At 29.4% G+C, this 15,000-nt stretch overlaps 1 protein-coding gene across 1 annotated transcript in view; it reads right to left on the bottom strand.

Moving 5' to 3' along the window:
• Positions 1 to 7,641, bottom strand: part of form3 (formin 3) — a 527,238-nt gene extending 519,597 nt beyond the window's left edge. Inside the window, 1 exon segment of the mRNA XM_067050567.1 lies at positions 7,563 to 7,641. The gene's annotated coding sequence lies outside the window, so the exon portion shown is untranslated.
• Between the last annotated feature and the right edge of the window lie 7,359 nt (positions 7,642 to 15,000).

Genomic DNA, 15,000 nt, shown 5'->3' with positions numbered 1-15,000 from the left:
AGAGCCCAAGAGGAGAAAAAAGCAATTGTTTCACGCTAATTTTTTATTACTTAATTGAAAACCATGTACAATTACTAGTAAAATTGATGAGTCTGCCAAGTTAGGTAGGGGGAATAAAAAATGGCGTCTATTTCAAAACGTTAAAAAAAATTAATTTTTCATTCGGAGCTCTATATCTTTAAAAGTACCAACAACAATAGAAAATCTAAGAGAGCATCATTTAAAGTAGAGTAAATTTTCTAAAATGTAAGCCCTAATAGAGCTATTTACGTCCAATAGTTCTCGAGATATAGCTTTCTAAAAAGCAACATTTCATAATAATGTTGTATGGAACGTATTGAAAGATCAATAGTTAGTGAATTTATTTTGAAAAATCTATATCTCAAAAATCATTTGACGGACAGATGTCTATTAGCACTCAAATTAAAGCTAGTTTAATGGGCTATAAAGTAGTTTATGACGTTAAAAAAATGGCATCTATTTCAAAACGGTACAAAAAAATTAACTTTTATTTGGAGCTCTATATCTTTAAAACAACCTAAACATCAAAAAACAAAAAAAACAAAACAAATAGAACTTTATTTAAAGAAGATTAAAATATCAATTTGCTTCATAGTTCCCGAGATACACATTTTTAAAAATCAACATCACATAATGAAAAATTAGTAGTTAGTGAATTTGTAGTCGTTAGAATTACTTTACTAGTGCCAACGTTTTGGCCAGAATTTCAACTGGTCTAGGTTCAAACAAGAACATAAGATGAGAGAAATTTTAATTATTACTTAAAATTTTATTATTACTGCATGTATGGGTTCACCAGATTATAATTAAAAGTTATTCTGTCAAAACGAGCTCACAAGTCATACAGGGAAATACAAATAAAGTACTGTTAATATAAAATAAATTTGTCCGTATCAGATACTGTATTTTGTTACACAAACTTTTTTTAATAATAATTTACAGAATTTATAAAATAACAAATGAACTACGAATAGTAATATCAAAATGCTTTAAATATTTTCATAAATTAATTAGAAAATACCATACTAAAACGAAAATCACAGGTTTCACTAACCGTAAAACTAGAATTGACAGTTTTTTCATAATCACTGGTAATTCAATTGCTTGGTCTTTACAAGAACCATACTTAGGAGTCCAGCTGGATTATAGTTTAACCTTAACCAACCATATAGTATACAGATAAATAAAACTGTAGGGTTCATGAAAAAATTTCATCTCTTTTCCAAATGGCCTAGGCTCAATATTATTAACAAAAAACTATTATTTTACTTGTACATTCTATGTCGTGAATGCCCTTTATGGACTACTGCATGATTGTAAACCATAAAAATTACAATTGTTGCACAACAATGCTTGAGGCTAGTTGTCAGACCGCCCTGATGGACACCGATAGATCTAATTAATTATACACTAAGCGTAAACAGTATCTCCAATTTTATATTTATATAAATTACTAAAAGATTTTTTTTATCATTAGAATCCAGTCCACACGTTTTATATATGAGATATTTCAGACTATAAAAGTTAACTGTGCACTTTTATTTGGAAAAATTATTTCTCCAACTTATACGTTTTCTTAGGAACTTTCTTGAAATAGCTGATGCAAGAACATTTGTCAAACATTTCTTGTAAAATTCTTACGAGTAATTTTATACGTCTGAAATTTTATATTAAATTTCTTTAAAGGATATTATCGTTAGAACTATCATAATAAAAGCTCTTCCAAGAACTTTTATATTCAAGTTTTATCCAAAAAAAAATTTCTTCATGCAACTTTTATAATAAAAGTTTTATTTTTGCTTATGTTTTTTTTGTTACAATGACTTTCTGCATTGCTAATTACGATCATAATATGAAGAGATGTTTAAACTATTTTTAACAGTATTGCTGTTTCTTCACGAGATTTTACTCCGAAGATTCTTTTCAAGCTCTGTCAAAGAAATATAAGAAAACTTATATGATCGATATGTCGGAGTAAGTGCACAGGCGGGTGAAAGTGCATAAATGGGTATTTTCTCAAAATTGTTTTGTTGAAGAGCTAATATCTATGACAATTTGAAGAAAATAGGATGTATTTATTTAGGATGTATATATCATATATCAACAAAGTAAATTTAAGATAAACCCTCATTTATGCTATTACCCCAATTTATTTTTAAAATATTATAGTAGAAAATTCTACTATCAGAACGTATATATAACAGGTTTGGCGATAACTTACATTTACAGAATTTTTATTATTTTTAAAGTTTATTTGACAAACTAAAAAAAAAAAATTCCTCAAATTAATTATGAAATTCTTTATTGTTTATATTTATCCATTTTTCATTGCAACTAAAAATGAGAGATCCTTAATTATTTCAAACAAAGAAAATTAAAGGTGCTTCAGAGGAAGCGATTTTGAAAATCAACAATCTGCCGAGATGATTTATATAAGGATAGGACCTAGTCGACATTAAAATCACTTTACTGTACATTTTTATAATTATGTTAATCAAAACCGTTAAAGCTGTTTTTGAGAAAATCGAAAAAATATATAAAGTGGCCCTTTCAGAATGTAGATTTTGTCGAAAAAGCCGCTTTAACATCCCAGGTAAAAAATACCTTCTCTAAATGTTTCAGTTTCTTAACATATTTCGTATTTGAGCTAGACTATTATTATAGACAAGATAGACGATCTAGCGAGACTTGATTTTTTCATATATTTATAATTTAAAGTAAAGACTGCCACACTAAATGTGTTTTAACTTTCAAAGTAAAAGTAGAATTAATAAAAAAAGTAAGTGGAAAAGATTAGTAAAGTATCCGTGAACGCGCTTTAACGTAGGAAAAACACTTTTAAAACTTTTTGAAGATCAACAAGCCATCTTCAAGCAGGTGTATGTGTGTGGCTCAGTTGAGAAAGGAATTCGAGAAAAGTCGCCTACACATTAAAGCAAACTAAATTAAAAGCAATTTGCCAGTTGGTTGAACAAGGTCAAAACCTGACACGAAATTAAATAGATACAAAATTTGGAGTTCTGTACTGCTTTACAAAGTAAAACAATCGAACTAAAAGATGAAACGTGCAAAACAGAAAAGATTTCTAAAGAAACAATCACAATTTGTTTATGCATAAACATGTAGTGAATTTTGAAGTAATGCAGAAAATACAAGTTTAAAGTACAAATGTTTTAATGGAGTATATTTAAATCAATAAATGTAATAAAACAATGAATATTACCATTTGACGAAAATGGGCATCAGAGCAGTGGAATATATATTATAGCCTACATAAAAGGTTAAAAAAAATTATTAAAAACTTTTTACTTGTTGGGCAGAATTTTACGAGTTCAAAGTTTCACCGTATAAACTACGTTTTATCTATGTATAAGTAATTACATATTTCTATATTGCACCACATAGCATTTAACAACCGGACACAATTTATTCAAATTTAAAATTACTAACAGACTGTAGACCTTGAGTCCTCAGGTCAGACTAAGTTAACCAACACGCTTGACCTACGAGTGCAGAATGCTGACGACACGACAGGCACTTAAACGAATGTCCAAAAAAAATGCAAGCTAAAGTTAAATACTTTAAAAAGTCAATATTTGCTAATTCGGTTAACTAAGTGAGAAATATCATCATGCAATAATCAAATCTTAGTTATAATTATTTTCAATTTAATTTTACGTATTAATCTCTTTCAATAACTAAGTTAATTTTTACTAAATCTACAATTATATTACATATTATTTAGTAACTTCATATGTTATTCATCAGTATTTTTATAGTTAATTTTTATTATTCGCATTATTTACTTCAATCTTGTTACTGTCTTGTTTATAAATGATTTTCCTTAATTTTATTAAACATAATTATTGACTTTTTTTATATTACAATACGATTTCATACTAATTTAAATAACTGTAAATCACAAATATTTAATATACCGTTATGTATGCGAGTGTTGTATGCAGGATGCAACAGTAACCACTAGAGTCAATATTACAGGGAAATAAATAAGTAAAATTTTAGATTATAAAATATAACGGAAACAACTATTAATTATCGCAATATAAATAAGAGAAAGTGATTTACTATTTATTATAAACATCATGAAGTACATACAGTATCTTTCCTGGTCACAAATGAAAGGAGACGTAGGAATAACAGGCAATGCAAGTTAAGATCCTTGTATTCGCCTACATGAAATTCCAGCGAGTATTTGAATTGATAATTAACCTTTCTCTAAAATTATCAGTAGTTAATACTTCCACTACTAAGACAACCCAATTTATATCATATGAAATTAGGATTATAACTCTGAAATGATAAGCTCGATATTTTTGCAGAAGTATGGTAAAAATAACCCATCGCTTCTCGACATTGATTTATATAAAATGTTTCAAACACCGACCGATATTACTTCATTATTTTGTATTATACGCTTTGGTAAGGCCATAAACTTAATTAAATAATCATAAAATTAGTTAATGATTAGGTTATTAGCAGGCTAGGAGTAATACTTTAAACTTCGGAACTATAAATGATTGCTTACTAAAGAATTATTGGACAATTTCAAGTTCAGTAATTTTATAGTGAAAATACAAATATTTGATAAACATCAAATCTGAATATATAGACGATTCGTTCGTCATAGAAAAGTTAATACTGTCTAAGACTTTTGATGAAAAAAAAAAGAATCATCCATCGATTGAACAATTATCATTTGAACAGTCAAAACTACAAAGGCTTAGAGAATTTTTCATCAGTTAATTTATTTCGCAAATGGCTTTGCCTCTAACATTACTGGAATTACTTCATAAACGATTATAAGTTTTTGTTATACTATTAGATTGTTTGTAATATTATGTTTCATAATGTGGAGAAGATAAATTTTATATAAAAAAAAATATAATTTTATTCATTTTTATTATGACATATCTTCTTCAAATACACCAAGTAAAATTTAAAAAAAAAAGATAATAATGAAAGTAAATGATTAACTATACATAAAACTAATTTTTGTAATTACAGTAGCCCAAGATTTTAAGAAAGTTCAAAATGACAAAAAAAAAAATATGACAGATGCTATTTGAGGAAAAATAAACTTCAACGCAACAAATAATATAAAATAAATATAAATGTTCATATATTCAATGTAAAATTATTTTCAACATTCCAACTCCAGGTATAACTGATACCTACTTACCGAAAAGTTATAGTCGTTCTAAATACAATTACTTCTTTTAAATAGTAAAACCAAAAGCAAAGGAGATGTCATATATACTAAAAGTGTGAATCTGAAAACTATTTCCAAAATACAGAGATAAGATAATCAAGATAACTATCTCTTAGTATATAGAGATAAGATAACTATTTCCTATAAGGGACCTTTTCATTGTGCACCAGGTATAGATTTTTGTTGAAGATTGGGAATACAATCAAACCCTGAAATATTGCTAACTTTACCTTGAATACACAAAACACCAAACCCTATTTCATATTTTTTATTAATTGGCATTTACAATTGTACATAAAATACAAGTAAAATTTCATATTTAAATAGAAAATGAATCGAAGGGCACTGAAAACATCATTTAAGCCAATGGATTATAATTCTTAGCAATATTAAACAGACATAAAGATAAAACATTAGGTGTTCAATCAAACAGATACAAGCGTCATATCACAAATAAATTTATTCTTATATTAGAACTGTTTCAGGGGTAAATCAAGGGCAAACAACAGCAAAGCTATTAAACGCCATAACTAAAATCACCAGTGTTCGCTTATCAATGCTTTAATACAGCATGAGATGAGCGTGCAACACAACAATTTTTAACAAACGTTAGAAAAGATATCTAAGACAGAATAATAGCTGACTTTTAGATATATCCGTCTGAATCAGAAAAAGTAATAAGTCAGAAAACTATAAAAACTACTTGTTACTGGTACATCATTTTACGAAAAACAAATGCTTCATGTCAAATAATTTTCATGTTTAAGCTTTAATCATTTTCGAAGTTGCAGAAGGTCATATTTAATCTAGTCAAAATATTTATAAAATAATATAAAATACTCCGAAATTCCTTTTTACTCTTCTCTATATATGTAAGTTAATAATTTCAAAATTTTAGTCTTAGGTATATTTCAATTCAAATACAAGAATTACTTAAATGGAGATTTGTTTTTTTTTTTAAATATTTCCGATCCTTTCGTTAAATTGTTGATAAGTATTCTTTCTTACATTGTAATATTTTGAGATGTAACTTAATTTACATTATATCAAGGATATGGGAATTCGATAAAAAATAAAAGTTTTTAGTTTATTGTGCATTCTAGTAATTTTATAAAAAGCACGAAAAATTAAATAATCGAGATAACTTAAAAAAGCACGAAAAATTAAATAATCGAGATAACTTAAAAAAGCACGAAAAATTAAATAATCGAGATAACTTAAAAAAGCACGAAAAATTAAATTTATACTATCACAACGACTAAAAATTCAAAATCGATTGATAGTACTGTCTCTAAGTAGAAGAACGAATTTAATAAAAAAATTAATTTCAAAACTATCAAAATATGCAAAATTATTTAAAATAATCATTATTAATTAAAGATTAACAGTTTATACAGTAAATAAAATTATTAATTTGTACTAAATGGGATCATCTACAACTAATAACAAATGAGCTTCAGGCTTTTGGAGCATAACCAATGTTAAGGGGCAAAGAACCTACCCACCCGCAAACGTCATATGAAGTGTGAGTGGTTGATTTTTCTTTTATAGACCTAAGTTAAGAAATAAAAAAACATATATGCTAAATATTTTTGAAAGTTGGAGATTAGTAATATCAAACAATCTGCCACTCTCTCTTGTATGAGAATCGACATCATAAAAGGGTGCATTTAGAAAAAAAATTATATCATAACTATATATTTAAAATACAGCTATTAATTTTATTTGTTTGATTATCTGTATTTCAAATTAGTTTTACAATGTCTATTACAACGTCAAAACGTAAATTTGACCATTTTAATCTGAACTTTTAATATTATACCTAATAAATTAATAATTGCACGTGAGTAAGATTGTGAAGCTACAATGCTAAAATGAATTCTCTTTACATTATAAAAAATAAAAAATAAATAAATTGCAAGCTTTTGCAAAAGTTGTGTATTATTTCTCAACGAATCTTGATTGATTTTTTTAAATTATAATTTTTAAAGATCGAGAGTATATCAATTAAAAATAAAACCTTGCAGATGATTATTTTATACTTATACTCTCAACACACTGAATTTAATAACACTCTAAAATACATATAAAACTTCACTTAATAATTTTACTTTTCATATTTTTATATTTGAAGCTTTTTACATTCTATATCTACCAGTCACTTTAAAAAAAAAACTTATAAAGTAAATACAATGAAAATATAAAAAATAAAATAAAAGAAATTGAGACAGTTCGCCATAAAAATAACAGATCCTCTTAATACTAATTATCAATGTAATAAATAAAAGATATATTGTAAATATGTACTTACGAAAGAGCGTGAGGAAAGATAATATCGCCAACCACAACACAATACTGACACACACCAAGTCGAGACGACGACTGAACATTCGCCTACAGCCCCCCTACTTGGTCCTGCTTCCAGAGGTGGGGGTGTTCTCCAGCTTCTTGTCCATGTCCTTCCAGTGACTCCTCATTGATGAGATATGACAAAGATAAATCGTAAGCCAACTATTCTCATAACAGATCCCAAAAAAACAGTCGATAAAATAAATAATCCAAAATGGAAAGGATAGAAAAAAAATCAAAAGTACAATTAATAATTTTTAAAATCACTATTGGCGAAAACATCCTTCCAGCGAATATATATAATAATTTATTCTCGACTATGGAGTAGCTACAAGGAGGACAACGCGTATTTTTTTTTTCTCGTACTCTCCAATTTTCTGTGTTAACAAGTAATTACCAACCACACATTTAAACAATAAATAGATATGGATATAATGAAAAATAAATATTCTTTGACTGTCATTGGAGCACTTTTAGGTACGTATTTTTTTTTATGTAACTACTATTTAATTTGATTTTTTTGAGTGAACATATTCGCTGGATACTTCTGAAGTTCAAATGCTTAAATTATTCAGCAGATTCCCTGAATCTGTTTAAAAATTCTAAACCAAAAATTAAACTAACCCAAACCTACGCAAGGTTAGCAATGCTAACCTATATCCTGTCCTAAATAGAAAATCCAAATTAAAACCAGAAATCACCACCCTTGAAGAATGGTGCCAAAACTGGAGGATTAAAGTAAATTCTAATAAATCCCATTTACCCTTCGTCTTAAACCTTCGTCTTGCCCCACAGTATCTTTTAATAATACCCTACTTATTCCTGTTGAGCAGATCCGTTACTTAGGACTACATCTGGACCAAACGACTGACAAGGAATCCTCATACAAGACTGAAAAGACAGGAAACTGCTCGTCGATTCCGACTATTACAATATTTACTAGACAAACGGTCCAAACTTCCAATCCATTACAAAAGACTGATCTACATGACTATTATAAGGCCTATCTGGACATGCGGAATTGAGCTACGGGGCCCCACTAAGCCATCTAATTCCTATCGAATCCAATCCTTACAGTCCAAAATCCTTCGTAAAATCCTTAATGCTCCTTACTTTGTCACAAATCAAATCATCCATCAGGACCTCAATGTCCCCTATGTTGCCGATTTGGCTAGAACCCGATACCAATCCTTCCATAATAAACTTCTCAACCACCCAAACCAACTCGTTTCTAACCTGGCTTCTCCTTCGTTACCTAATAATCCTCCTAGGAAAAGATGATGGCCTCGAGATCTTCTCCTTTAGAAGTGTTTTTGGAGTTCTATCAATGGGTAGATTCTCCACATGTTTGTATTATGTCATAATATCACTTACAGCAAATTTACGTGATGTGTATATATGTATACAGTTGTAAATGACAATAAATAAATTATAAAAAAAACAAAACAGAAACAGCTATTCTTATTTTTAAAACAATTCATTGGCCGCTGCTAATGTGTGAGTGTCTGGCGACATCCTTTACGAAAAGGAAAAAAAATTACAATCTTTTCAAAATAAAGTCGTAAGAATTGCAGTGGAAGTTCCTTGATTTGTAAGAAACAGCCAATTACATCGGGAATCACAAATAGAGACAATAGCGGATTACATCAAAAAAAGGTTCATGAGGTTCCACTCACAGTTACCGACAGTTAAAGGAGTAATGAACTACAATTTGGGAAACCGAACCACAACCCGAAGACTGAAGCCCAGGCTTCTGTTATTACCACTCTAAAATTTTATTTTATCCTAACTTCTTTTTTTTTCTCTTCATCTTTTCTTAAATTCACTTTCTCTCTTTTCTTCCATTAGAAGTCAATTATTTATTTTGTTTAATCCACAAATTTCATTGTTTTTGTTATTAAATTTACTTTTATCTTTTATTAAGAATTATTAGCCATGTAAGGCTCACTAGGCCGATCTGGTATTAAATAAATATATAATAAAAAAAATTCTGAAAAATATTTTATGCATTATGTATTATATTAATAATAGGATAAAATAAATAATCCAGAATGTAATGAATTGAATATAAAACAAAACAAAAGTACGATTAATAATTTTTAAAATCACTAGTGGCAAATTTATCCTTTCATTTTAAAAATCTCACAGCAGTCTAAACGGAATTATACGTAAGTGCCGCTTTGTAAACATACCTTTGATAATGAGGAACCGAAATAATTTAATTTAAAAAAAAATTTTGGAAATTACACAGTTTGATTTACGGAACGAAATGTTATTTCATATCGCTTATTTGCTTGAATATTGTCATATCTGACAAAATTATTTTATTTTTTATTTTAAGCATTCTTAAAATATTGTACCGTAGACTATGGTTACTTTTTGATTATACTAGTAGCTTTGGGACAATAATCCTCGGCTCTATTTTTGTCACCAGTAATATTGTTGACCGTGACAACTTATTTGACAGTAGTTATTCATCGCCTCCAAATGCACATGTGGCCATCACCGCCCCTCGCTGCAGCGCCCACTTTGAGAATCACTGCTTTAGAGGGACCACAGTAGAGAAAGAAGTCCCTTTCTAGGTCAATATCTTTGGAACAAGTACATTTCATATAAAACTTTTTTTTTTTTTTATCAGATGTTCCACTATTTAAGGAGAATAGCGATATCTGCTTAAGCATAAGTTTATGTATGTTCAGGTGCCTTCCACTACACTTTACGGCTCCTTGCAAGTACATTTAGTCCTATGCATCTATCAACTATTGATTTTAAAAAGGAAGGAACGCGGTTTTTTATTTAAATAATTTTTTGATTAATTCTTTAATTTAAATATAAAATATTTTTCTTGTATTTGATGTCTCGTAAAACCGATCTAGTACAAAATTAATATCAAGTGTCCTCACAAAAACAATAAATTAAAAACAGAAAACCTTTCTCTATCACATATAAAAATAAAGCTACACTTCATTTTTTCATGAATACTCCTGAAGATGGTATTCATGAAAAAAAAAAAAACCTGTAATAAAAACAAGGGCCGTCGCTATTATTAGTCAGTGGCTTTCAGCGGTAGGCCTCTAGCTGGCTGATCATAAAACCGAGACGGTACTAAAAAGCTGCAGGATAGTATGGAAGACCATCAGCCTCGCCGTAGGGGAGTTCACTATCAACTCCAACCCGTCCATTTGATATCTCGGTGGGAAGACCTCGGTTCTACAAATATGGGCCTAGAGTTAGCAGCAAAGGTACACCAGTGGCTAATGCACTAGCTCGGATTATGCAAAATACCTTCAAGAAAATTGGGAGAATGCTTCTGGCTACTGTAGCCACTTTTTCACTTTTGTATGCAGCACCATCAAGACCGAAATCCCTCTCATGAAGTCATATATTCGCAAGTTATTGATGTACATCGAAAAAGTATCCTACTTGTAACTCGAGCGTTCCGCAGTGTGTGTCATCGCCGATAAGCCTACGATTGATCTTCTGGTGGACGGAAGCTAACCGATGTTCCAACGAAGACGGGGAAAGGGCCAGGTGCTCACAGGGCAACTGCAGTAGAACAAGAGAGAAATCATACGATAGAAAGATGCGTTTGGAACGCCTCGTATGCTGGAAGATGGGTTAACAGCTTGATTCTCAACAAAACAGCAGGATATACCGGAAACATGTGGAAGTTAACTATTTTCAAACCCAACCGCTAATTGAACCACCTGGTATGAAACAGTAGAACATGCGTTCTTCTTGGTCTAATTCCATCCACATTCTGGGATCGACTTCATTGCCTAAAACGCAGTCACCTTGATGATCTGGGAGGAGGGCTATAGTGATATAGCAGACTAAGCAGCGCGAATCGGTAAATTGCTCAGAGTGCAAGATTGAGAAAGAAGAGATCGTAGAATGGCTTTATTGTAAAAGTATGTGCGTAGCCATTTTCCTTCCTACAAAGTTATGCCTGACAGCGGTTCCTTGGTAAAAATAATTAAAGAGGTATTTTAATATGAGATACTCACAGTTATGATTTTCACATCGTCTTATGAAAGATTTCTACCTTACAGTATAAAAAAATACCAAATTTCAGTCTTGGTTATTTGAACTCGATTACCTTAAAATATGTATTTCTGTTGAAATCGTAGATTTATTTACTTTTTTTTTTTCTATAGCGTAATAATTCCCTTTATAATTACCTGCTGCCTCTAATGCCTTGAATGGGCTATTGAGTTCTGTTTTAAACAGATAACCAGGATATACACAATAAACAAACACTCATTTTTAAATAGATATGTAAATAAATTATTTTTTTAGTAAAATTTTTTTAATTCAATTAGTTTACTTTTACTTTTACTTGGCTTTTTATAAAATCTTCTAGGTCTTTCCGAATCGCATTTTCTACTTCGGTACATTTTTTATTAATCACGAAAGATATCTAATTCCAATAAAACAAGATCTTGAAAATTGCATATATTTTTTTTTAATATAGAAAATATTGATTTATTGAACTTAGTATTTTTTCATGTTAATTGCAAAATTTTTTGAAGAGGAGAACGCAATTTTACCATTAAACCCATCTCATATAAAGGTTAGTGAAAGTAAAATTTAATTTAAAAAGCAAAAAAAAAAATGTATCCTCCATTTACTCGTTAATAGGGCACTGCAATGTTCTTATATTTTAGATAAAAATATTTATATTAATGGATTAATGAAGCTACCCTCAATCCGTTTTAATCATGACATCAACCCCACCCACCCATAGGGCTTGGAAGACAAAAAAAATAAATAAAAAAATATTTATGGATTAATTAGTATAATTTGACAATTAATGTAAACGTTTTCAAGCAAAAGTCTGGACAACACTCTCCTTCTTTTTTTCACCGCCATCAATCAATGTGGCTTGTTTCCATTAACAAATCATCAAAAATGATGATTTACATTCTAAAGTAATTTTTTGTGGTGAAGGCAATTAATTATACAAATTAAAACAAAATAAACATCATAAATAAAATTGTATTAAACCTCATGAAATAGACAATTTCTCTAAAAAATTTCAACCTATAAAACCACTTCAAAAAATCTAAAATAATTTTAGGGTATCAATAAGGCTTAGGCTAAAGATGTACTTTGACTTTAGTTTATATTGTTCAACACTCTGGAAAGTTAGAGCATTTTTGCAAACTCGTCAAGTCTTTCCCGGAAAACAATAATTTTATGCAGTTTAATAGTGTGACCCGAAATTCTTGTTTATGATTCAGAACGTTTATAGCTAAAAAAATATAGAAAACAATTTTCAAACCTCCAATGCATTTTAAAAAAGTCTGGCTTGTACATAGGTCAGTAACCCATTTTTACTTGGTAGGAAGGTAAATAATTAATTATATTTCAATGTTTAAGAATACATTTTCTGGTAAATTTGATTTGTCAGTTTTTGAGTTAGATCTGTGAAGGTGCCTTGTTTAAAACATGCTTTTAAAAAAAAAAACTACTTTTGCCCATATTGAAGTAAAGTATTAGATGAAATTTGATAAAACTAATACAAGACTATTTTCACACTAATCTTCAATGTCTCTCGAACTTTGGATCTAATTGGAAGAGCCGCTTTTGATATGTAGCTTTCCTAAGAAAAATATGGTTATGAATGCTTATGCAAAACGAGTAGACTCGAAATGATAAAATTTGGTACCAACTAGACACCAATCCTCACAATCCCCCAACATTTAGTTATGAGTTTCAGTTTAGGTTTTCACTTCGAAAACACCCAAATTTGAAAGAAAATTGGATATTAATATGAAAAACTTCCAGCATTAATTTTATCAAATTCCATTAGCTACTTTCAGGACACCATGCACAAATTAGTTTTCTTGACACATACATTTTAAACATGTAGATTTTATTCTAAATGTCAATTAAGTTTATTGAAAAATATAAAAAATAAAATATATTCTCAAACCTTGAAATATAGGTAATTAGATACCTACCCTGGTATATCCAGGCTGAAAAAGGTCCTGAATGAAGGAATAAAAAATAGAGTGGGGGCTGAATTAAATATAGTGAATAAAATTAGCAAAAAAGGGTTGAGAGGTTGATTTGCAAAAAAAAGGTTGATTCGCCCCAGCTGTAAACCTCTGGGAACTGATAGGAGATTACTGCACTGACAGGAATCATGAGAGAGTAGAAACACAGGTTATCGGAAAGTGACTTAGTTGCAAGACCCAAAAATAAATAAATACAAACCCAATAAAAATAGAGAGGAATTTATTCTGTCCTATGTACTTCTTAGACTTTTTTCAAACCAATTTCACAAGAAAAACTGTAATCAACATAACTGTCAGAAAAAAATATATGTAATATCCTTTATTCAATCGATACCAAATTAGATGGGCTATGTGAACCACAGTTTACATATTTCACAACACATGATACATTTATCATATGAAGCAATAGGAGCTTCTTCATTTAATAGTAAAGAAGAAAGAAGAAAGAAGAAAAAAGAAAAAAAGGATAAAAAATAAATCAAATATACAAATATTTGACCATATTTTTCAAAATATAGAAGAGATGATCAGGGATGCAATCAAAAGAAAAAAAAACAAATATTTGGCTAATAAATAGTTGTTAACTATTTTTTTTTGTTTTCTATTGACTGCACCCCTGACCATCTCCATTATAGTTTGATAAAAATAAATACTGTGGCATGCAACTCACCCTTTGTTTCTCATAGATGATAGTTGCTTCGTTCTTGAAGTTCACTGTCTCCTAAAGTCTTTAAGCCCAGTAGACTTTGAAACTAAAAAAGCTGGATGATATTCATAGCGGAAATTTAAAAATTCTCTTGAACATGAACAACACTTTTAAGCATTAAAAATAAATACACTGAGTGACACACTTGACTCGTACCAAACAAAGTAATAAAAATTCAAGTAAGCAAGATTTATGCATTTTTTATGCTTCCAAAATTTAAAAAATACTGAAACCACTGCACTGCACCTAACGAGTAAATTTAAAAAAAATAAAATACTTTATCATTTAGTTTTGTTTTTCATTCATTCAGTTGTATTTTGGGAATAACCAGTTACAGATTTATGGCATGTAGAAACATATAAGAAGGACAGGTTTTGTATTGAAGGTACTATAAATATGGAAAATTTGGAAATTCAAGGAAAATATGTCTGAAATATTATTTTTTAAGATGGCGAGGAACCAGAAGTGTAAATATACATATTAGCTTTCATACATCAAAAAATATGCATGCTGTGGTGACCAAGTACACTTAGATACCACTCTTGTTTCTTGGTTCAAATCTGGCCTGGGAGAGTTTAAATTTATCTATCACTATTTCTACTCTGGCTAGAATATATTGGAAACCTCTAATATAAGATTTTCTTTCTGTCATAGTTGGAGTGTATAAGAAT

Source organism: Halyomorpha halys, unplaced genomic scaffold (assembly GCF_000696795.3).
Source record: "Halyomorpha halys isolate HHAL.00 unplaced genomic scaffold, Hhal_1.1 Scaffold898.1, whole genome shotgun sequence".
Taxonomy (NCBI): domain Eukaryota; kingdom Metazoa; phylum Arthropoda; class Insecta; order Hemiptera; family Pentatomidae; genus Halyomorpha; species Halyomorpha halys.
This window is presented reverse-complemented; position numbering and strand designations above follow the sequence as displayed.